Below are 25,920 nucleotides of genomic sequence, written 5' to 3' on the forward strand. Positions count from 1 at the left end.
ATTGCTAAACACGTTGTCTGATAGATCATGGTCCTATATCTCGATGGTGATATGTTGTGGATGTGATTTGAATGTTTAGTAACTTTCGTCTTTGTGCAAGTGCTGGGTTTGTGTTGTCTAGTGCATTTGTACTTAGAGTCATTGTCTACTAAACTGGTTTCTGTCTTATGTTTGATTTTGCAGGCGTAATCAAGGATGATTACAATTCTTTCAAGAGGGGGATATGTCACAAAGTGATGATGTGGCACCCGGGAAACCTGATAGATAATGAATTTTATAAGTTGTTTTAACTTATGGGGCCCCGTTTGTCGATGGGGCCTAGGGGACACAAAGGAATTTAGATGATGCAAGAATCCAAAGCATATGAACTGCTGACGTGGTAGCTATATGACATCCTGCAAATTACGATGGATAAATGACGTGGCACACCGTACACATTTCTGCAATTTCTATCGCGTTTTGCACTGGCTACCTTGGGAGGCTAGTTTTCGAGCCAGGATGCTTTTAGAATTTGAAGCTTTTCATGGACTTTTTTTGGAAGGCCATGGGCCTATAAATATGTAACTAGGGCTACTCCCTCTCTCAGATTCACTTGGGAGAATTGAGCAGAGAGGACCCTCGGACTTTGTACTTTGCTCAAGGTTAATATAAAAATAAATACCGAAAGGACGCCGGACTTTGGGGCCAATAACTCCGGGTATGGAACTACGCCCGGGTTGTGTCGTCTCTATTAAATTGTGATAAGATTATGTTAAGTGGTTTTTGTATTTTCTTGTGTGTCATTCTAGATTCCCAACTTGGGGTGTCCAAGTCCGTTACAAAAGCAACGAGTGAGTCAAGTATCATGTGGTTTGACCATACTATCTAATACATTTTGAACCATCTTGAACACCTCTTTCTTGAAAAACCAATGGATTTTCATCTTTCTCTATTTTGCTCTTGGCTTAGGGGACATGCTCCATCCCTTGTGATTGCCCAAATTTCCTTTAAAGCTTTTAGAAGCACGATGGGCGCTATTCTCAAAGAGTTAAAATCAAATGAACTTGACACCTACCTTACTACCTATGCCAATTATAAAGGGGTTAAACTTGTGACTAGTTTTCTAAAGCCATATAATTGAAGAGGATAGCACACCCTCTTAAAAGGCCAAACTCTCTTACTACACCCAATAGTTCTTTTACTTCTTTCCTAACCCATGCCTCCATGACTACCCATGATAGAGGAAAAGGTAGAAGTTTTACTAGAGGGAGAGAGAGAGGAATGCCCCTATTTGACACCTCCTTCACATATAATTTAAACATGCTTGCAAGTTCTTTTTGGCATGTGTGTGAGGAAGACAAATTTCAAGAAGGTGCATGAGAAAGATTTGATCTATGTCCACTGCTTCGATCACAATGAACTTTTGGATTGGTTTTTGCCTAAATCTATCTCTTGTGTAAGTTTTGATGCTTTGTTTGGTCACCATAATATGCTAAATAATGTCATGATTGGGTGGACCTATCACCATCCTACCAAAAATCTTATTTACAACACTAACTTTTTACAAAATGATATTGTCCATGAACGCTTTTGTTCACAATATGATATGTTTTGTAAAAACTTTGATGGTCTTGGTAAACATGTATATACCTGTGATCTTAAGATTTTAGACAATCTCAAAATTTAGAATTTTTTTGCTAAAGGGTCAAATCACATCCCGGATTTTCCAAGAAATCCACATCTAGCCCTTTCAACCTTATTTCGCTATTTGACTGATTTAGTCAATACTCTTCGATTGGAGATGACAGTCCAAATAGACTTAGAAAATTTTGTAAAAGATTGCTTCTTAAAAAGAAATGGTTCACTATCACCTTGCTCCTAGATTTTACCCCAAAAATAGGTAGCTTTTTACATATGCTCTCATAAAAGTGGTTTATTATTGGACTAGATAAAGCTTCTAATAGTCCTACAATTCTATGTTAAAAATTAGCTTGGGTTGTTGCCTACATTTGGCTTACTGGGGTTGAATTCATTCCCCTCACCTTATCTCTTATAACTATCTCCATGATAGTCTTGGACCATTACTACAAAATTGGCTTTTCTAAGGATTTTAGTAAACTACTAGTGTTGTTTCCAACCTATAAAGTTCACAAGAATAAGTTTATATGGATCTTTGATGCCTCCAATGGCATTTACACTAACATTACAAAGGAAATTACTTCATGTATTGATCTTATCCTCACCAAGTTTGAACTCGTTTGTGCCAGAAAACAAAAAGTTTGCAAAGACTTCCTAAATACCTGCTACAATCTTTTCTGGTTTATCAAGAACTTCATAGAAGTAGCTCTTAATCACAGAGACCAGATTTATTACCTTTTTTTTGCAGATACCAATCAATGTTACAAAAAAAATTCCTTTAGACGCGGAAGTTGGTCTTGCAAACATCTTAAGCGAAATAGTCTTGATAGTGCTAAGTTGCAGGGGTTCTCGAAAATCTCATCATCCCTTAAGCCCAAATAGGTTAAAAAATATAATGTGAAATCACCTTCATACTTTGATGAGCAAGAGCTTTGAAGTAATCATTTCTTAGGTACTCTTGCTTCGTACAATTTGGTGGGCGATGTTTTAGACAATGTCGAGGCATTCTAATGGGCTTTTCGTGTTCACCTATAATGTGTAATCTTTATCTTGCTTATTTTGAATATAAATGGGTTTTAATACCATGGATGACTAACAATCTCTTCACAAGCTTACTCTCTTTTCACATACTTACAGTTACAATTAGAAATTCCTTTAATCTACCATGACTATTTAAATACCATGGCTGACAAATAAACTCTTCACAATCTCTTTGTCTTTTCACATACTTACAGATACATGGATGTGTTAAGAGTTTTGGTATCTCAAGTGAATTGCCCAATGTGATCCCATTATTTGTTTTGGCTTTTAGGTATTTATTTTACTTTTGTTAAAGTATGGGAATGGCAATTTACTGAGGTTGTCATACAAGCAACACCTTGCCTCCATTGTATTACACCTTCAGTTATTCATTGCCAAGGTTGATTAGTTCATGAGACTCTCTCTCTCTCTCTCTCTCTCTCTCTCTCTCGTGCTCACTCTCCTTGGTCTCTACGCTTCCACTTCGTCGACTTTGACATGGTATCATAGCCATGTGCTTGAAGACTCTTGGAGGAGGCGGAGCTGCACAAAGAAGAGAAGAAGAAGCTTAAGTCACTTGTCGCCGGTAGCATTTCCCCCACCATCTGTCTCCAAATTTTTAAAATGCTTCTACTCAGCGGTGATGTGTACCTTTGTCTCCAGTGTTTCAGCACACTATCTGGCAGCCCTCTAGTGATGCCCCTTCTACACGGGTCTTGAAACGCTGCCGCCGGCATTCAACACGCCCTCTGTCTCTAGCGTTTCAGCATGCCATCTCTCGACAACTTCAACCCACTCCCTGTTGGTCCTCATACGTTTTGAAATGCATGGCGGGTGGCATAGAGCTGCTAGTGGAGAGCGCCCTTTAATGCAACGTGCAATTTACCCCCCCCCCCCCCCCCCCCCCCCCCCCCCCCCCCCCCAAAGTACTCTCCACCGGTGGTGCTCCTGTGTGACAACAAAGTTTCCCCACTTGAAGCCCAACGATATAAAATGTTGTGGGCTGTGAGGGCACCCTTTAGAAGAAGAGAGGGAAGGTGGGGTTTTGAGCCCATTTTGCGGATCTTTGGAGCGGTTTGGAAAGACTACGAATCTCAAGCTTTTGAGCGAAGCTTCATGGATTGGCTTGGGAGACAAAGAGGTGGAACTTGGAGCTGAAGAGTTGGGACAACTTGGCCTATTTTTGCGGCTTGGTTTGTGCAGCTACCCTTGCTTGAGCGCCAACGACAAATTGGACATTAATAACTATGCTCATTGGAATTTGATTATGCGACTCTGGTTCTCATGAAAGGGCTTATGGGATGTTGTCAACGGCTTGGAGCCTTGTCCCACAAGGGATCCCCACAACAGGTACACCAGCCTTCCAGATGACGAATATCTCAATTCATGTGTTGATTGGGATGCGGCTGATGCAAAGGCAATGTCGGCCATTGTGGAATCTCTCACAAAGGACCTTTTTCCAACCATTCAGACTTTGGAGACTACCAACAATATGTGGCTCAACCTCGTAGGAATGTTTGATCGGGATTCTACGATGCGAGTAGTCACCCTTCTTGGCCAGCTATTTTGCCATCCAATTTCCATGAAGAAGTATTCCTTATGAAGGCTAAATTTATTCATGATCAACTATCAACTATGAAAAGTGCACTGATGAGTACTCAGTTAGCTGCTTTGGTTCTCACAAAGTTGACTAAGGAATATGAAATGCTGTCTAAGATACTTCGGCTACAAGTCACAAAGGAAAAGCTAGAATTTGATGATCTCAACTATTTTCTCATTGAGGAGGAAGCCGTGTTGATAACTCAAGGCAAAATTCAGATTTTTGAGACAACAGGTGAGGAAGCACTTGCTGCTTTGGATTCCAGAAGGAGGACCAAGAACCGTTGTTATGTGGAAAGTGTGGTCATTTGGCCAAGGATTGAAAATCCAAAGGCAAAGATAGATATTCTACAAAGGAAAAAGGTAAAAGCAAGCATAAGGAGGAAAGCAGTGATGGTGACTCATGGAAGGACAACAAAACGACTGTTGGTGTAGTGGAGTCTACACTAGCATGGTCTATTGCCTTCTAGTCACATGGATACCAATGCCACCACCAACTTCAAACAGAGAGAGGCTTGTGAGTGGGAGAGAGGGGCAAATACTATAACTAATTTGGACCCTTGTGTTGGAGTTCAAGCTATCGATGTTTGGACCCATAGGTCGGGGTTCAAGTCATATGCATCTGACAAGAAACCAATCAGACGTATCTAAAACACTATGGATGAGTGCACCAATCCATTCTTGTTGGTTGGATTATGGACAGGGTAAGTCCACAATTCATTATCTTGGAGTATTATTTTTTGTACGTGATGTGTTCATATTTCATGAATGGGGATTCTTGGACGTAGTGTGGTCTACAATTCAATTTTTCTAAAAAGGCAACCGATGCTCAAGATGACATTCTTCTAAGGTACAAAGTTGAGGGTAGCAAAATCAAGGTGTATCCAATAGTCCAAGGAGTTCTACTTGGTGTGTCCATGGTAGCTTCTTCATCGAATTGGTCTCACTATTGATGTCCACTATGAGCTGCAGGAGAGGGTGTTAGAGTTTTGGCATCTCAAGTGAATTGCCCAATGTGATCCCATGATTTATTTTGGCTTTTATGTATTTATTTTACTTATTTGTCAAAGTCTGGGTAGGGCAATTTATTGAGGTTTCTATATAAGCAACCACTTGCCTCCATTGTATTACACATCCAATTATTCATTGCCAATGTTGATTCGTTTAGGAGACTCTCTCTCTCTCGTTCTCTCTCTCTCTCTCTCTCTCTCTCTCTCTCTATCTTCCCCCTCGGTCTCTATGCTTCTGCATCAATGACTTTGACATGATGATCTCCTTAGTATTAATAATATACCCTTTCAATTAGAAATAGATTCAATCTATCATGAATTTTTAAAATAGAATCTATGCTTGGCTCATGGTTTGATAGTCCCTTTGGCCTTTTTCCAACCTCTACAGTTTCTAAACTATTCTATTTTTGTGCTTAGCCCCTTTATTGGAAATTTTGACCTAAGGTTTGTTTGGAAAAGAGATAAATTACTCTTGTCGAGTTTAAAAGAATAGCAATATACTTGCTAAATCCGCAATTAACACATGCCTGGGCATAGTCTACATGATCCTTTACTCATCTTCTAACATATTTGTTGCCATGAAAGAAATCAACTGCCTCATAAATAAATATTGCTTGAATGGTTTCTAAACTATTCTATTCCTGTGCTTAGCCCCTATATTGGAAATTTTGACCTAAGGTTTGTTTGGAAAAGAGATAATTTAAAAATTACTCTTGCCGAGTTGAAAAGAAAAGCAATATACCTGTTAAATCCACAATTAACACATGCCTGGGCATAGTCTACACGATCCTTTACTCATCTTCTAACATATTTGTTGCCATGAAAGAAATCAACTGCCTCATAAATAAATATTGCTTAAATGGTTTTAAAATGTGTGACTTAGATAAACACCATCACCCGTGCCATTTTACACAATAAGTGGCATGGACTTAAACTACATCGCATTAATCTCATCAACTTGATGAGGCAGTAGACCCATACTCAATGGTCCTACTGTCGACTCGTTCAATATGGTGCCTACGATTGGGTGGACTCGTTCTCTCTCTCTCTCTCTCTCTCTCTCACACACACACACACACACACACACACACACACACACACACTAACACTACTGTCTTTCCATGGAACTCTCTTGGTTTACTATTGTTCATTTATTTATTTTACATCTGTCTTGGTCTTACCTAAATATTGTAAGATATTGTAGACTATACACGCTCGAGACCTCACAACTATCGTATGCTTGACCTATGTGAAATTATGTGGCTTAATGTCAACTCCAAACCATTACCCCTCTCTCTCTCTCTCTCTCTCTCTCTCTCTCTCTCTCCTTCCTTTTTTGATCTCTCTCCTATTTTCCACTTCCTCTCTTCCCCTTGCATGGCAAACTAATAACCTTAAAAACCTTGCCTTGGATATTTTCCTACCTAATGGGACCTATCCCCCTTGGACATTGCCTTCTGTGTAGTATGCACCCTTCTTAAATTTTCTTTGAAGATGCCTATACTCTCTTCCCCCCACACTAAAACAATGGCATCCACATCTACACTAGTCCTCTAATTTTGTTTCTGGATATTCAATACTACTACTATTATTCGTGTACCCTATATTGGTGCATACTAAGAATATTTGGCCCTTCTCGTGGATTCCATGGATGACTTGTAGGATCTTGTGCTACTATTGAGTCTGTTGACTTAACTTGGAGTGTGGCAGCCAACTGGAAGCCTCTCACAACCAACTTCTTGCATCTATAAAACTGGTGATGGATCCCATTTTTCCTCACTTAGCCTTGCAATACTTTTTAAGAGAGTGAATGTGAGGGAGGTTGTGCTCCCTTGCTATGGTGAAACACTCTCTGCTTTAACATGGAATTAGATGAAAATATGGCCTCTTCACACTTTTTTTTTGACTCACTGATTATAATCTGTATTGTTTGATGCTTGCTTGCCGCTTGGTTATTAATGTTTGTCGTGATGGTTTAAAATATATCATCTCATGGAAAAACAAAAGTAGCTGGCCTAGGCATGGAGTCCAACTCAATCTAGAGCCACTTAGACTGTACAGTTTTCCTAGGCGTGCCTCGCCTAGAGGCCGTCACCTTTTCATAGAGGAGACTCACTTAAAGGTTGAAAAAGCAAGAACTCTCGAGGCACTCTCTTTCTATACATTAACAACCATTTAGGTACATTTAGTGACTTGGGTGAGGAAAGTTGCTCTCTCTCTCTCTCTCTCTCTCTCTCTCCCCCTCCCCTGTTCATGTAGTATGTCTCTAATTTCTTTCTGTTTGAAATCTCAATGGCTAAGATGGTTTATACAAAATGCAAGTAAATGACAACACGCAAATGAATGGGATGATAGAGCCCCAATCTGATTATTGCTAGGAGACTAAGTCCGATGCTAAAAAAACTTAGGTTGAATCTAATCTCACCTACAAATTTTGAGATTTAACTCTAAATTTTTAATTGCAAGCTAAGAAAACTACAAACGTTAGAGAAATTAACATAAATTTTTTGGAATCTATTCAATTTACCTCCAATATCCATCATATTTAATTTTTCCAAGTTTTTGGAAAAAGTTTTTTTTAGAGCATTGCTAGTGACATGCAAGGGGAGATTCAATGTTAAACATCAACTATTACATGTGTCACCAAAATTGGCTCGCATGGGTGCTAGACCTTGACATTCCTATTATCAATGATGGGGTTTTTAAAACAAAAAATATATATCATGAACTCACTATGGGAGCTATCGAAGCATGCATTTTACTTCTTAACATAAGAGACGGCCTTAGAATTTGACTATTTCTACACAAAGACATATATATATGTCTATGGGTTCATGTGACCTACAATGGAGTGATGTGCAATTGACCTTAGAGATTGTGCAAGATTTTGTTTTGCGTGAGTTTACCATAAACGGACGTGCTTTTTTTTTTTTTGGCTACTCTATCATCTTATAATAGTTGTCCTCGATGTGTATGAAAGCTCCTATGATAGCATGCTTACCATCACAGTCTCCAAAGGGAAGCCCTTGTGATTTTATCACTTGTTAGAGAGCTTGTTGAAGGGTAAGGGAGATGTCCCTTGACTCAAGAATACTATCGTTGCAAACACTTGGAAGTTCCTTAATTGCATATTCTTTCCTAGTGGACCCTTCATATTCTTTCCTTGTAAGTTCCTTAGTTGCATATTCTTTCCTAGTGACCCGTTCATAATTATTCCTTCTTGTTGTAATTCTCTTTTGGCCTATTCAATGTCTTTGCCCTGACTGATTGATTGGGCCAGCTTGGATTACTATGTATGAACACACTTTCTATTGGCATGTTGCATCAACATCTCTTAGCTACATATAGCCAACACTTGCATTGTCAGTCCGTCTTCAAGTAATCACTAATGGGATGTTGGAGCTTTTCTATCATACTATACACATCATGGACAATTATTCCATGTGAGCAATAGAGCGCTTGGAAGAAGAAGCTGGTAGAAACTTGGTCTTAGGGCATGCAACATAAGAACCAATGATCATGAGATTGCTGCAAGTGAGTTGATGCTCGGGGTGTTCACTATGTGTAAAGCTACTATATTGCATGCAAAGGGGTATTATTAAAATCCCTTATTTTCACATTTTAAATTATTATGACTCACCTTTTTTCTATTGAATTTATTTAAAATTTGATTTCCGTGGCATGAACCACGTAGGCTTTGGCTGCATACAAGGAGAGGCCATGTTGGCTATAAGGAGCCTTAGCTCTCATGGTTGCAAAGCATTTGCAGTCATGCGGATGGATAATATTATCTATATAGACTAGTACTAGTATAGTCACTTGTATTCCAAGGAGGGTTTATATTGGGCTTTGTGTATGAACAAACTTCCAAGCCCCAATTTGTATATACTTCCCAAGAGTTTTTCTTGCTTTGAAATGACCTATGGATATATACCTTCCATTAAAACATGAGTTGCTCCATCAAGTTTATGAGCTTTGCTGTGTGTTTAAACCCAAGTATCTTCTTAAGTAGCTATGCTATATATTCTATTACCCTCATCGTTGCATCTCACATCTAGCAACCTTAATATCTATGTTGTCAGATGTACCAAGATTCTTCCTCAGTCTATGAGTAATCCCTTCTTTTTGAAGAACTCACAACAGTGAGTGATGTTATATTAAACATATAAATTTTTTACAAGACTATTCCTGCTCACAATCCGAGCCAAGGTATCCATATGACCATAGAGATACAAGAGATGGTTTAGAGTACAACAAAAAAAAACTCAAGCTAGCTCTAGCTTATCAAAACAGCATTGATGGCCCAATACCATTTGTCTAGGTCTGTCTAGGTCCTTTCTTTTACCAATTGAAATAATTAGTTCTTTGCTTTCTTGCATCCCCATCCCTCCAAGGATTAGGTTGTTCTTGAGGAACCCTATCTTCCATGTCTTTTGTACCCATTTTCACGTCTTCCCTATTAGCCCACTTACGGGCACTCCTTGAAGAGGTGTACGAGGTCCTCACTAGCCCCTCGATAGCCCAAACACCTGTTAGATCCAATCCTTCTCGTAGTAGAGATCTTCACTCCTAATGGCAAGGCAAGGTCCTCACTAGCCACTTTGTAGCCCAAACATCTGTCAAATCCGATCCTTCTCGTAGAGATCTTTACTCCTAATGGCAAGGGCCCCAAAGCACTTTCCAAACAAAGATCTTCATTGTCAGAGGCCATTGTGTCTTCTAAATGTTATTTGTTACCACCATCCACGTTGCCTACAGCCATTGCTTTCCCCTGAGCATGTTAGAGGGGATAGAAACAATCTAATAAGAGCAAGAGATAATGTCTTTGGTCTTAGGCTTGCCAAAATGTCTATCCTTGAGCCATCATTAGGCCTTCCATTTGAATGTAGGCTCACAAAATGTCATATAGTAATTTTCAATCCCATACAAACCTCTGCTGACTAGATGTCTTTTGGTCTTGTTGAGGTGAAATTGAGAAGCCAAGAGGTCCGCACATTTCAGCTCTTGGTAATATTGCCCCAAAGATGGCCTAGATGACTGAGTCCTTTATTGTTGATCTTTCTATCTATCTCTCTCCAAAATGGGTTACGTTGGAGGCTTTCCACTTTAGAAAGCCAAAAGGACCAATGAGTGATGGATTTGAAAAAGTAACTTGTCACCTCTCCCCATTCCAAAACTCTATTACACTTTTGTACAATCTCACCTATTGTGCCTCCTAGTCTTAAGTTGGATCATCCGAGGGCAAGCAGCTTGTCATGTACCTCTACTTTTTTCCACTCGCCTCCCTTCAAAGTAAGTTTTGCCTTGTCAATCAAGTCCTTTTCCATAATGGTTCATGCATGGTTCTGTAACATGATTGGCGTGAGGAACTTGGCACACTAGGCCTCTGCACGATCAACCGGGTTGAGAATCTCAATGCCTCCTCGCTCCATTGGCCTTGCAGCAGTCTCCGAACTTGCCTACTGCCAAGGCATCGTGTCTTTGGTTTTATTTTCCATAGGAATATTTTCACCAATTTCAAGAACTCCTTTCAATTGCACTTGGCTAATTTAAGAAGTGGGTTAGTGAAGGCTATGTACATGAGTAGAAAAGAATTGAGCACTTTAACTCCACTCAGGAAGGGAAGCAACACATATTCCCACCTTTTCATCTTAATTCTAATCTTGTCCATGAACCATTGGAGTCTTTGCTTATGTGTCACATCTACCCCCAACAAAGCACCAAGGTGGTGTAAGACCTCCCTTTAAAAACTTTCTCTCCGGTCCACATAGATGGATCAAAAGAGTCGTTTTTTGACAGTGAGATCAACCTAGATATTGCATTTTGATCCAGAGGCTAGGGAGAACATTTGTACAATCTCCAAAGCCCTTCGAACAGCCTGCATGTAGGCTTTGAGTAAGAGCAAGGAATCATCTGCAAAGAGCTTTGCTAGGAGCTAGTCCTTCTTTGGCAAGGACATCCCTTAGATCTCCCCTCTTGCAACACTATATTCCAACATGGTAACCAACATATGCGAGCCTATGGCAAACAACAATGAGGAAAGTGGGAATCCTTGCTTGATTGATCTTTTGACTTAAAAGGCACCTACAATTCTATCATTCAAAACTATCTCAAGAACAAGTCAAAACAATCAAGGCCCAAAGCCCAAAGATTTATGACGTGCTCAATGAATGACCAAGTAATCGTGTCATAAGCTTTATCAAGATCAAGCTACAATAGGATACACTCTTGCTTGGTGAATGCTGCGAACTCAATGCTGAGCATGGTTGTCAGGATGTTATCATATATAGAACTTCCTTTGATGAAGAAGAGCATGAGGACATCTCATAAGGAATTATTAGCTGCCCAATGATAGCTAAATATATAAGAGTAGCCAATCATGTGAAATCATAGATGAAATCTCGACAAGACTGGAAAAATAGTTATGGAAATAATGAAGGACAAATGCACCTTGTCCAAAGAGAAAATCGATGGAGAAAAGGAGAATAGTGATCTAATACAAGGGTCTCTTTGCACTTGTAACGCCCATATCAACGTATATGAAATTGGTTTTCTCTCCTTGAGGCATTGATCCAAGCATTGATACCAGTGTCACAACCAAACATCGATATAGGCATATATATTTGTGTTGCTATGCTGATATACAAATGGATATATCAATGCCTATATCAACTATGATAATGATGCTACACTAGTATAAATATTGACATGTATATCAACACTTATTGGTGAAAAAATTTAGGGGTGGTAGGATCAAAATGCCATGTCGCTTAATTAATCATTGTAAAATGATGCGAACCTTCAAAAATAGTAACAAATTCACCAGCACCAGCATAACTTGAAAACATTGAGATGACACAAAATTTGAAGAGAATGTGCTTTTTATTAATATAAATGTGCTATATATAAGGTATTGCCAACACCAAATGTAAAAACATTATCATGCAGTATCAAATGTTGCATTACAAAAATGGGCAAATGCCTCAAATAAAGATGACATATAAATAATATGTTGAATGTTGCAGTACAAAATAGGAGAATCATATCATCCTCAAAAGATACATAAAACTATGAATGTGCTAAAACTAAAAGATATGGCAACGCCCACATAAGTGCATTACTTTAGTGAGAAGTTTTCCTCACTCTACAATGTCCTTGAGTCAAAAATGGGCAAATGCCTCAAATTAAGATGACATATAAATAATATGTTGAATAATATGTTGAATGTTGCAGTACAAAATGGGAGAATCATATCATCCTCAAAAGATACATAAAACTATGAATGTGCTAAAACTAAAAGATATGGCAACGCCCACATAAGTGCATTACTTCAGTGAGGAGTTTTCCTCACTCTACAATGTCCTTTGAGTCAAATTCTACAAAACAAAAAGAGATAATAAATAAAAGTGTAGGTAATTAAATACAAGCACATAGTTTATCAAAGTTTATATTTTTTACCTCATTGGAGTCAATATTTCAAAATCTCCATGAGCTCATTAAGATCATGGCTTGCACCATAACTTCACTCAAACAGGGTTGGCTCCATATTGGTCATCGCCCACTATTTGAGAACACTGAAAGCAACAAAGAAAATAAATTAAGAAATTAAAAATTGATGAAATGCTAACCATAGATGCAATGGAATGGTACTTACAATATTTTCCTCAAAGCTCACTCATCCATCGCTACCTAAGTGGTGCAAACTTCCTCATTCCACTCGTGCCTTTGTTGCCCATTTTTGTTGCTTGTACTTGTCAATTTTTTTTCATAATTCTTTCTTTGCTTTCTTCCAATCTTTGTTGTTGAGCCAGGACATCTTGAGAAAGTCATTATTTATCGCTTAGTATACGTGATCATTTATGCTTCAAGTAGTTGCACATTTGTGTGTGCATCCATTTGATGTAGAAACGATGGTCCACACTCTCTACGTAAAAAGCATTGTGGAGCATTTTGATTACCTTTTCCTTGCACTGGGCTGGTATTACTTTTGATTTCATCATGAGGTGGAGAAAAAATACCTATAAGCACAAGTTTTGCACGGTATTAGTCACCTTTCTACTATTCTCATGTGTTCAAATCTCACCGGTGGTAGGATCTTTGGTGTAAGGGAGGTCCACCCACGTACCATGGCTTTATCAAGGGATCACATTGAGAGTCTCAATAGGAGTGGAAAATAGTGTGAATCCAGGAGTGAAAAGCAGTGTGAGGTGAGGTGTGTCCTCCTTACAGTGTGAAGGCAGGAGTGGCCGACTGTCGGGAAGTAGGGAGCAATTGTGTAAAAGGTGTGAGAGTGCCAAACAAGGGGCTAGGAATGGGTGCTCGATGGCTAGGAGACGACGTGGAAGCATTTTATGATGCCACAATAATATCATTAGCCTCCTCCACCACTGGAGTGTCGAACCCACGAGGTTTCACATGTGTGCTTGGTGAAAATGGATGAATCAGCATTGTGATTGCTCCGAAGATGTAGCATGTAAAGGGGATGGTCGGTGTGAAGTGCCATCACAATATGATGGTGATAAGGATGGTTTCTATGATGGGTCAATGCTATGAGGTAGGGCAAAGTGAACATCTTCATACCAAAAAATGTGCAAAGCGAATGAAGAAACAAAAAGAAAGTGCAAGAAATGATACGTAGCTTGCATAATAAACAAGTAAACTTCTTCACACTTTAAAAAACTAACACAAGTTTCAATTTGAATTGCATCATTATTTAAAACTTACTAAAGCAAGAACCTTGAACCTGAACGTAATTATGTTTTCTAATGTTGGGAGATTGTAGACCTTGTAGACTCACGGACTTCATGGGACTACTTTAATAAAATACCACAAGCTTTGTTGTGAAGCTTTGGGATAGAAAATCACATGAAAAAGAGGAACCATGCCACATGAGAGATTGTAGACCTTGTAGACTCACGGACTTCATGGGACTACTTTAATAAAATACCACAAGCTTTGTCGTGAAGCTTTGGGATAGAAAATCACATGAAAAAAGAGGAACCATGCCACATGAGAGATTGATGAAAGAGGTCGTGAAAAGATACGATCTACTCGTTCACAATGCTTGTGAAAAGATACGACTTATTTGTTCACAATGCTTGGATAATATGAATGTGTTTTGAAGATCCATCCATCTTTTTGTTGAGTTGACCTCAAAAAAATTTGACTCCCCTTTATGCAAGGGGCCCTCCATGTTTACCTTGAACCATTGTCCACCAAAGCATGTTACCTCCACGTTCCATTAAAAAAAAAACCCTCAATAGCCATGAGAAAAATAAAATGCAAAACAAGTTACATGTCTTATATTTGTGAAGCATATATTTTACTATGGTTATGGATCATTCATTTGAAGCATACTTGACACATTTTATGCCAATCACGTGACTTCAAGCTAGTCAGCTTTCGTTTCTTAGTGAACATCATCCAGAGTGAATGCATTACACCTGTGGATATTCACACGATTCATACAATCTCTTTCACCTTGCGTTCTTGTTCCGTTATCACATTACATTTAACACAACGTAATATCTAAAGTCTAAACTTAAACTTAACATCAAACCTAAACTTAAACTTATAATTTAAACTTAACTTTACACTATAAATGTAAAATTGCCATTTAGATGAGATTTAAACACGTGAATCGAACACTTAACTTAAATTTAAACTAAAAAACAAAAAAGATAAATTTAAATTTAATCTTTAAAGCTAAATTAAAAAACACAAATCGATAACAAAACAAAAATTTAAATCCAAAATTTTAAACATAAAAATAATCATAAATTTAAATTTTAAAAATAAAAATTAAATCAAGATTTATTTTTTATATTGATACTCATAACAAGTAATAAAAAACTTATTTTATATTTAATAGTTTAATCATTTTTACTAATCCAACAATTAATTGATGATAAAATTTTTTAAATTTCTTTGGATTTCATGTGTGCGTACTCGTATTCGATTGTGCGTCTGTAGATTTACAGTATGTATATGTAGATTTGTAGTGTTTGTGTGTGTGTGTTTCGTTGTGCTCAATCGCACATCAAAGAGAGAGAGAGAGAGAGAGAGAGAGAGAGAGAGAGATTGATTTATCATCCACGTAGGTCATATATGACCCATGGGACCATCACAAAAGACATTACATCGACTTGTCGCTTCTAAGTGAAGCCATCAGATACATATTAGTTAAGGACTAAGGATCTAATCATCGGGATAAGGGAAAAAAAAGGAAAAAGGAAACAAGATCTAGGGAGGGTTAGGCAGAGCTTTTTAGGGGCTCGAAATTCTTCAATGATGGCTTTATCCCGTTGATAGACTGCCCATTTACCTTGCTTGCGGGCTTCGTGCATCTTCTTGAGCTCGCACTTTTTTATCTTCAATTTAGTTGTTGTCAGCTCTTCGTTGATCCAAATCTTTGTCCCTTTGAGGAGTCGGGCTTGTCGTAATAACTGCATCTTATCCTCTCTGTCTTTGAAAGTAAGAAGACAACGTTCGGGTGGCACTTGCCTGTGTGTATCGTTGATCCAAGAAACCTTTTCAGGTTTGATGTTAATTGGTTGAAGGATGTCGTTGAGCTTGGTGATCGCTTCCTCGAGAATGTCCTTGATGGTGCACCATGGCAAGGGGAGCCCACCAATGCGAACCTCGAGGACATTTTCTGCCTGAAGTCTTTGTTCGCGGAGCTCTGTTGTCACGCAGGTCTGGACTTTGGCAAAGGCGGCCGATTGGGCTTGGGTGACCTTTGATTCGACTTCTTTTGCTTTGTCGGTGGCAAGCTCGACCATGGAGTCAAAGCGTGTCTCAAGCTTGCTAAGGTGAGCTTTGAGGTCACAGTTCTCCTCCATTACCCGATCGAGGGCTGCTTGGAGTTGTTCAATCCGAGTGAGCTTGCTCGGGGCTGCTACGATTGTTGCAAAACTTGGTCGGCTCTTTGCGGAGGGCTTATGAGTGTTTATTCTGGAAGTAGGTCGACTATCGTGGGAACAAACCATAGGTAGAAAGTTGTTTGAATAAGCTTAGGCGGTTCCAAGCACAGCGTGAGTCGGGGCAGACCAACAACGGGGCATACCAACGAGGATAAGACGTGGTGGGCTGGTCGCGGGCTCGGGCTGTGAACCGGTTCTCGCTCGCAGGGCAGTGGGCAACAGAGATTCGACCTGCAAGCGAGGCAAAACAGGGCATTCAACGTGCAGGCGAGGCAACATGGCGGGCTTTGAGCTTGTGAGTGAGCAGGGTCGCGAGGCTCAGCTGGGCAGGGCTGGGCTGTTAACGCCCCCCCACAGGGTAGCCCCTCGCCCAGGGGGAGACTGGGGGACGAGTGAAGAGGTGGACGCGAGGTAGCAGGGCTAGGGTTACCCGGCTGTGAGAGAGAGAGAGAGAGAGAGAGAGAGAGAGAGCGCAAAATGAGCTCCTGGCTTAGTTCAAATCTTTTTTTCCCTTGTAGAACGTCAATATCACAATCCGTATATGCTTTGATATCACAATTAATATTTGTGACGCCCATACAGATGCTAATAATATAGATGCCAAGCAAAATTTTGAAAGCGTCACTCTTTTTGCATCGATAGTTTGAAGAGCCGTTAATAGTGACCATAACATAAGTTATTGTCTGCAAATAGTGACAAGTTCAACATAAATTCAATTTTTGGATGCTCCACATGTGAGGAGGAGTGCTCGTCCCAACCAGTTGCTTGTTGGGCCCCATGATTGGCAAAAGTGGGTGATATTCCGATTTTCTAAGTTTTGGGTGCGAACTTGTCAACAAGAGGGCTCATTCTAGCCGCTAACTTTCCATGCCACAATTGGAGGAGGTGGGTACCATTTCAACAACCGAGCTGTTGTGCAAATTCAGGATTCAGCTCCACCATGAATTTTGATAGACAATGAAGACCGAATGGAGGGCCACTATGACTAGCCCCCTAAACCCTGACCTTGAAAAGTATAGAATGAAAGAATTTTGCACTACTCGGTCTACGTCCGCATTACCCGGAATCTATCCAGATGCTCCTGCTAAACTCCACATACGTTGTCCAGCTCAGCGTCGTCGCGTGGCGTCTCTTCCATCCCCTCCGCACCCAACTTGCCCCCACCTCCATCCGCTCTGCACGCATATAACCTGCGCTGCCATTGTCTTCGCAAAGGGTGTATGCTTCCCAACACACACACACACACACACACACACACACACACACACACACACACACACACACACACACACACACACACACACACACACACACACACACACACACACACACACACACACACACACACACACACAGAGGGCATTGGCATCGCATCTCCCCGTCGGCACCCAACGGCCCCCCGCCTGCATCTGCGAGCCAGAGAACCAGCGTCTCTTGGTTTCGCTTTGGCATCCCACGTCCCGCTCTGCAGCTAACCTCCCCGCGCCTGCATCCGCTGTACTGAGAGACAGACAGACGAGAGAGAGAAATGAAATGTTAATATACGTGCCCAACACACCTGTCTTGTCCTCTTTTTCTCGCGCCTCCACGCGTGTTCTGGCCCCTTTTTCACCAAAAGATTTTCGAAGGGATCTCCCAAGATTCCCTTTGATCGACCTGCTTCCAGAATTGGGCACGCCTATTTGGTCCATCTTTCTTTCTCGCACTAACTACAAATGGCCCACAGTCAAAGGTTAAATATTAGGACACACCACTTGGTATGCCAATCTATATTGCTACTAGTATGGCCGGCCGCCTCCGGCGGCCTCTCTCTCTCTCTCTCTCTCTCTCTCGCTCTCTCTCTCTCTCTCTCTCTCTCTCTCTCTCTCTGTCTCTCGCGTGCAGTGCTCAATGTCGTCATGGCCACAGAGCACACTGGCCAGAGCAAGCAAAGGGCGAAAATGACTGGTGAGAGTAAATTGATACAAACTTGGTGGAGCTTAACCATCTTCAAAAGGCCAAAATGGCCGATGAGAATACAATCTAATTAGTGGATCTAATACAATGTCTGGTTACAAAATAATAAAAGCACGTTGAGACGCTGGCCCCTGGCAGATTAGGCGATTGAACTTCTGTAGGCACCGATCCATGGAGTGCATCCAATTGTGCGAGGGCGGACTGCATGTAGCTGCAGAGCTGTGTGTGGCCTAAGGCTGTAGGTTGGGGATGCATTGCCAGGGTGTGGCAAGGCATGTGTTGGACAGCACCCGCAATGACTGCTGAGCTGCACCCGCCCCGTGAAGGCTTAGCGGCACTCGATGCGGGTGTGTACTGTGTGTGTGTGGCTTGAAGATGCTGCAGGCCCGTCCGCATCAGAGAGGTATGCCCACCCGCAGCCTAATTGGCTTGCATGTGACACACACATTGTTGCAATACCCTCCGCCTTGCCACCACCAACACTGCCTCAGCCCCTGCATGCCCACCAGCAGCCTTGGCTTGCATGTGACACACACTGTCGCAATACCCTCCGCCCTGCCCACCACCAACACTGCCTCGGTCCCTGCAACAACACCCAGATATGGGGATATTGCTATGAAGAACACCCAGTATATCGTAATGGCCCACCTTATCGCCCGCATGAGAGAATGAGAGAGGGAGAGAGAAAGAGAGAGAAGAGATAGGAGGCTACTCATGATACGGATTGGCAAAGCTTTTAAAGCTGTCTCCGCAAGAGTCAGGCGTACTCTTGTTGTACGCTGTCTAGCTATGGAACTTCCAGAGCTCATCAATAACCACCATTCTAAAAGGCTCCTCTTGAGCAGGTTTTGCGCGAGCACACAATTCACAAAGCAAGTTGCCCCCCCGCCCCCTCCCCCATACACGCTGCATGGACGCCCATTTTAAGACGGCGAGCTAACCTGCAGTCGTAGTCCCTCCCCCTACTTGCTCTGACAAAATGGTGATGCTATCAAAACACGCAGGCATCAACGGCCAAGTTTTCGTCGTCACTGGTGGCCTCTCCTCTGTCGGAGCCGCCCTCTGCTTGAAGCTCCCCTTTCGACTTGCGCTCCAGCTCCCCTTTGCTTCCGCCCCTTCTGAGGAAGCGGGCGGTCTGTATCACAGGCAAGCTTTGGTTCTCCCATTTGCTGCAATATCCCGATTCCCACTCTGCCAAACGTGTTGCAGTGTCTCGCATATCAAGGGTTTGTCTCATGCTCCACTCACCCGCGCTCGAGACCCGCTCTCAATCATGCTCCACTCACACGTAGGTCGAGACCCGAGGTTGTGCTCACCCGCAGCCCAAGACCCGCTCTCAATCATGTTCCACTCACCCGCAGGTCGAGACCCGAGGTTGTGCTGAAGGGGGATGCCACGTGGGTTGCTGATTGTGCCACGAAGGCCAAAGTATTGGGGGTAATGAGAGCGCCAAACGGAAGGGAAGCCCCTACCTGCAGGGATTTGCTACCACATGGCAGTTGACCCTCTCATTTTGATATAGATATAAGATACATCATATAACTTAAAAGTGGTTCTAACTTGGGCTTAGACATGTTCATAATGTTTTAGATATCTTTTTTGGCTACAATTGCAAGTGGCACTGCATATCGAGACGAGGGCTATATTGATCAGTACCTCAGTCTAAGGTTGAAAGAAAGAAGAAGTAAGTTTTAAGAACGTAGAAAAAATCCCAAGAGAAATCTATAGACAAAATCACATGGTTGCAAAATTGCTATAGAAATATGTTCATGGATTTGTATATAAGAGCATGGTCACGCGAGGCTTAGTTTGTCGTAAGTTTGACAGTCGTATGTCTGACAGCGAAACCTTTCCACCGGCATAGTTTTGTAACTGTGCCTTTTTTACTATGCCGGTACGCTCTTGGTTAGCTCTCTCTCTCTCTCTCTCTCTCCTATTGGCACCTTCTGCTTCTCTCTCTACTTGCTACTGTCGGTCACGTCCCTCTACGACCTGTAAGATTCTGTCCAGGCTTAGTTCTCACTAAGCCTCGGGTGACCATGGCCCAACCTCTTTGTTCTTGCTACCATAGGCAGAATCACTGCCAGAGGCAGTGGGAGTCCCAATCATATCTATATCTATACTATCTATCTATATCTATACTATCTATAATGGGGGGAGAGATTCAGGTTGCCACGTGTTAGCAAATCCTTGCTCCGGCCAACATCTCCCCCCCCCCCCCCCCCCCTTGGCGTGTGCAAGTTCCGAGTTCTCCCCCAGCTTCGTATAGCGAGTTTACAACGGCTACAAATGAGTCTATCTGGGAACCCGAGTTTCATTCAGCTTTAATGTTACCCGCTCTTGCCCTATCGTGAGTTGTGCACACCTCTTCACCTTAACATGGCGCCGCTCCTACCCTGTCGTTTCTTCCCGTGCACACCTCAAGGCTTCAAGCTTCAGCCTGATCCGTTCACCTACTCTTGAGTCCTCACGTTTTCACCATTCGCCTACTATTCAACATCTTGGTCCAACATCATCAAGCTTGCCAGACCTGCTCCCACTCTCTCTGTATCTCTCTCCCTATGGATAGAGCTTGACACTGCTCCTAGCGACGACGGTCTCCATGGGCCACACTCACCCGTAAGCTCTGTTGAGATGTCGAGCTCTACACCTTGAGCTGGCATCCACTACGGGTCTTGGCCGCTTACGGCATTTACTCACTGGCGCGTTAGGTGACCGACACGGAGGATCTCTGCCAGTGATTCTACAGCTGGACTACACTTATAGTGCCAGCCTAGTACGCTTCTAGCGAGTTCACACTTAGTGACCGCATGTACATATGTGCTACTTTTCAGCTTTAGCACTTAGTCATTTTGTACTCTCTTTTCTGTGAAGAAGAAGAAGAAGCTTTCCATCTCTGTGTGCTTTGTGCTTGTCTTGTGTAGCTCTCTTGCATCCTAATTCTTTACATGGTATCAAAGCCTCGTGCAGGCAAGAGAGGCTAAGAGAGCAAGAGCATCACAATCCCTTCGTTCGCAATCCACGACCAGATGCCTGAACAGGTCTCCAAAGTGCAGTATACAGAGATTTACTGTACAAGTACAGTGGTTGTATGTACGCTTGATTGTGGACACTCGTTGAGTGTAGAAAGCGTTACAAGAACCACGATAGCAGGTTCAACAGATTTGCAGGTTTTTGCAGATTGCAGCTATTTTGTCTTAGTGCTTCAAGATGTCTGACGGTTTCAGTCAGATTGTTACTGAGAAGCTTGAGAAAAATAACTACCCTGCATGGAAGTTCAGAATAACAAATTTCCTAAAAGGAAAAGGTTATTGGGACTATGTAGAAGGAGACAATGAAAAGGAACCAGAGATTCCCGAGGCAAATGCTACAGCAGAACAAAGGAAAGCTTTGAGGGACTGGCAACAAGGCCAGAGCAAAGTGATGTATTGGCTTTCTATGAGAATCACAGATGGCATGATGGGCTATCTACAGGATGCTGAAACCCCCGCCATTGCATGGAAAAACTTAGGCAGAGTGTTTGAGGTGAACACCAAGGCCAGGAAACTTCAACTAAAGTCGGAGCTAAATCAGGTTAAGAGGAACAACCTCTCCATCAATGATTATGCTTTGAAGATCAAGAGTATTATTGAGGCTCTTGGATCTATTAAAGTCTCAGTGGAAGACGATGACATTGTCCGTGCATGCTTGGATGGTCTAGGAGATGAGTATGTACATTTTAGGTCTTCCATGAATACAAGAGACGACATCCCCGTGTTCCAAGATTTGATTTCTATGCTTATTCTTGAGGAGAAGAACCTTGACACATCTTCTTCTCATGGCAGAAATAATTCTGAACAGGCCTTCTATTCTAACTCCAACAGAGGTAGAGGTAGAGGTCGTGGTCGAGGCCCAAGGGGTTGCAGGGGCCAATTTCTGGAAGGTCAATCAAATCAAAACAATACAGGTGGCAGGGGAAACCAGTCTCAAGGCAGGGGGAGTCAAAGAGGTCGTGGTGCAGGATCAAGCAGGCAGCAACATACTCCAGATAATAGAGAATGTTGGACTTGTGGTGAAAGAGGTCACATGTCACGTGACTGTCCAAAGGGAAAAGCAAGTAGAAAGAGAGAACAGGGCAACTATGCATCTACTAGCAGAGATGCAGATGACAGCAAAAACGAGCGCATGTTTGTTATGCAACATGTAATGAATACAATGACTGCAGAGAATTCCACCCAAGATGATGTTTGGTATGTGGATTCAGGTGCCTCTAATCACATGACGTCTCGTGGAGAGTGGTTTAGAGATATGCGCAAACCACATGTGTCAGGCTATGTGCAGACAGGAGATGACACAGCTCACCCCATTGCTCATGTAGGGGACATACCTCTAAATACGAAGAGTGGGAAATCAAAGTACTTAGCAGATGTACTTCATGTCCCAAACATTACAAAGAATCTTGTTTCTGTTGAACAAATGGTTGAGCAGGGTTTGCAGGTTCGCTTCAATCCAAATGGCTGTTATGTAGAAGATTTCCAGAATGGCTGTAAGCTGATCACAGAGGGCAAATGTGTGGGCAGAATGTTTACGCTGAATGTAGACATGCCTGAGGTAAAAGCTGCATTATTTGCACAGGGCACAGGTGTTGTGGCTGATGTTGACATTTGGCACAAACGCATTGGCCATGTCAATGAGCAGAGATTGCGCAGCATGCAATCAAAACAGATTGTAAAAGGTTTGCCCAAATTCAAGGTGGATGGTATGCATAAAGTGTGTGCAGTATGCCAGTTTGGAAAACAGTCAAAGGGCTCATTTCCACATGAGCGCAATGTATGTAAAAAGCCACTTGAGGTGGTGCACACAGATGTTTGGGGTCCAACCGATACTGCAAGTATACATGGTTGCAGGTATTATGTCTCTTTCATTGATGACCATACAAGGAAAGTATGGGTCTACTTCATGCGTAACAAAAGTGAAGTGTTTGGTCACTTTCAAGACTTCAAAGTCATGATTGAGAAGGAGACAGATATGCAAATCAAGACATTGAGGTCAGATGGAGGGGGAGAGTACTTCTCCAATGATTTTTCAGATTTTCTGCGAATGCATGGTATACACAGGCAGTTTACATGCAGATATACTCCACAGCAGAATGGGGTCGCAGAAAGGAAAAACAGGCACATTGCAGAGGTTGCACGTGCATTGATGAATGAGCAGTACATGCCTCATCATTTCTGGGCTGAAGCTGTAAATACAGCTGTGTACATTATGAACAGGACACCTACAGCTGCGGTGCATGATGTAACACCTGAGGAAAAGTTTACAGGTACAAAGCCTGATTTGGCACACTTGAAAGTGTTTGGCTGCATAGCTTACGTGCATGTACCAGATGAGTTGCGTAGGAAATTGGATCCTAAAGCAGAGAAATGTATTCTTGTGGGATTTTCCCTTGAACAAAAGGGGTACAGGTGCTACAATCCTACTACACGAGAATTACGAGTGAGCAGAGATGTAGTCTTTGATGAGATGAGCAGCTGGTACAGCAATGCACATGGCACTATTGGGGCTGATGTAAAAGATGATGTGGTTGTACAAAATGTGAGGCCACAGTCACAGGTTTTGAGTGGACCACAAGAGTCCTCTTCTCGTGGCTCTGTTGAGAAACCATGGAATGGTAGACTACGTACGCAGGTTACTCCACCAACAGGTACAGGGAATGTATCACGAAAAGGAAAGGAAAAGGTTGATGAACCTCCCTTTATGGTTGATGCATCATCAGGTTTTTCACATGTAGACATGGATTCAGATGGTTCTGAACAAAGTCTTGATGAGGAATTTGGAATTCCGGCTGTCAGGACACCTGGTGTAAGGAAAGTACAAGAAGATGCTAGAGGGCAAAGGAGTGACCCAGGACCGCGCAGATCTAATAGAGTCAGAAATCCAGTTCAGAAATTGACTTATAATGGGTATCTAGCGCATCACCAAGCCTACATGGCTAAGGTGATACAGGATGTGGAGCCCACATTTTTGAGGATGCAGTTGGAAATGTGCATTGGGATGATGCAATGAATGAAGAGATGGCTGCATTGGAAGCAAATGACACATGGGAGTTGGTGCCATTGCCAAGTGGCAAGAAAGCTATTGGCTGCAAATGGGTGTATAAAACCAAGCATAAGGCTGATGGTAACATTGAGCGTCACCAGGCAAGGCTGGTCGCAAAGGGTTATGCACAGACGTATGGCATAGACTATGAGGAGACCTTTGCTCCAGTGGCAAAGATGACGACAGTGAGAGCTGTCATAGCAGTGGCTGCATCTAGAGGATGGATTATGCATCAAATGGATGTAAAGAATGCCTTCTTGAATGGTGAGTTGCAAGAGGAAGTGTATATGGATCAGCCACCTGGTTATGTCGATCCAGGTTACCCAGATTATGTATGCAGACTTCTCAAAGCTTTGTATGGTTTGAAGCAAGGCTCTAGAGCATGGTATGACAGGATTGCCAAGTATCTTGTCAGTATTGGTTTTAGGAGAGCTCATGCTGATCATTCACTCTATGTACGTGAGAGTGATGTGGGGATTGTGGTCATTACCATATATGTAGATGACCTTATTATTGTTGGTGACAATGCTATGGAGATTGACCATGTGAAGGGTCTTCTCAAACAGGAGTTTGAAATGAAAGATTTAGGCGAGTTGCGCTACTTTCTTGGCATTGAAGTGATCAGGACTCCAGAGGGTGTATGGCTATCACAGAGACAGTATGCTTTGGACATGTTGTCAAAGTATGGTATGGCTGATTGTAAGCCAATTTCTATTCCCTTGGATGTGAATGCAAAGCTGAGTGCAGAGAAGGGTGATGTTGTTGAGGATGTCAACATGTACAGGAAGATTGTGGGTAGTCTAATCTACTTGACTATCACGAGGCCAGACTTGAGCTACACAGTAGGCTTGGAGAGTCAGTTCATGCAACTTCCGAGGAAGCCACATTTGGATGGAGTACGACGCACACTTAGGTATGTGCAAGGTACTCTTGACTACGCATTGTTCTATGCAGCAGATGCACCATTAGCATTGTATGGGTATACAGATGCAGATTGGGCAGGTAGCATTGTTGATAGGAGATCTACGAGTGGCTTCATGTTCTCTTTTGGGAGTGCTGCTGTTACTTGGAGCAGCAAAAAGCAGCCTACGGTTGCTTTATCGAGCACAGAGGCCGAGTACAGAGGTGTAGCAGTTGCGGCGTGCGAGGTAGCTTGGCTACGCACATTACTTGAGGACTTGGGAGTGCAGGTGGACCAGCAGATTTTCATCCATTGTGACAACCTCAGCAGCATGCAGTTGGCTAGGAACCCAGTGTTCCATGCCAGGACCAAACACATAGAGGTCCATTACCACTACGTTCGAGAGCGAGTGTTGGCGGGCGACATCGACTTGGTCTACGTCAGCACAGAGGAGCAGATAGCGGATATCTTTACCAAGGCCCTCGGAGCTGAGAAGCTTCGACGTTTCCGGACTATGCTTGGACTCTGCGACATGCAGAGCTCGAGGGGGAGTGTTGAGATGTCGAGCTCTACACCTTGAGCTGGCATCCACTACGGGTCTTGGCCGCTTACGGCATTTACTCACTGGCGCGTTAGGTGACCGACACGGAGGATCTCTGCCAGTGATTCTACAGCTGGACTACACTTATAGTGCCAGCCTAGTACGCTTCTAGCGAGTTCACACTTAGTGACCGCATGTACATATGTGCTACTTTTCAGCTTTAGCACTTAGTCATTTTGTACTCTCTTTTCTATGAAGAAGAAGAAGAAGCTTTCC

The sequence above is a fragment of the Adiantum capillus-veneris genome, chromosome 11 (assembly GCF_014529385.1).
Source record: "Adiantum capillus-veneris isolate H3 chromosome 11, ASM1452938v2, whole genome shotgun sequence".
In the NCBI taxonomy this organism is placed as follows: Eukaryota; Viridiplantae; Streptophyta; class Polypodiopsida; order Polypodiales; family Pteridaceae; genus Adiantum; species Adiantum capillus-veneris.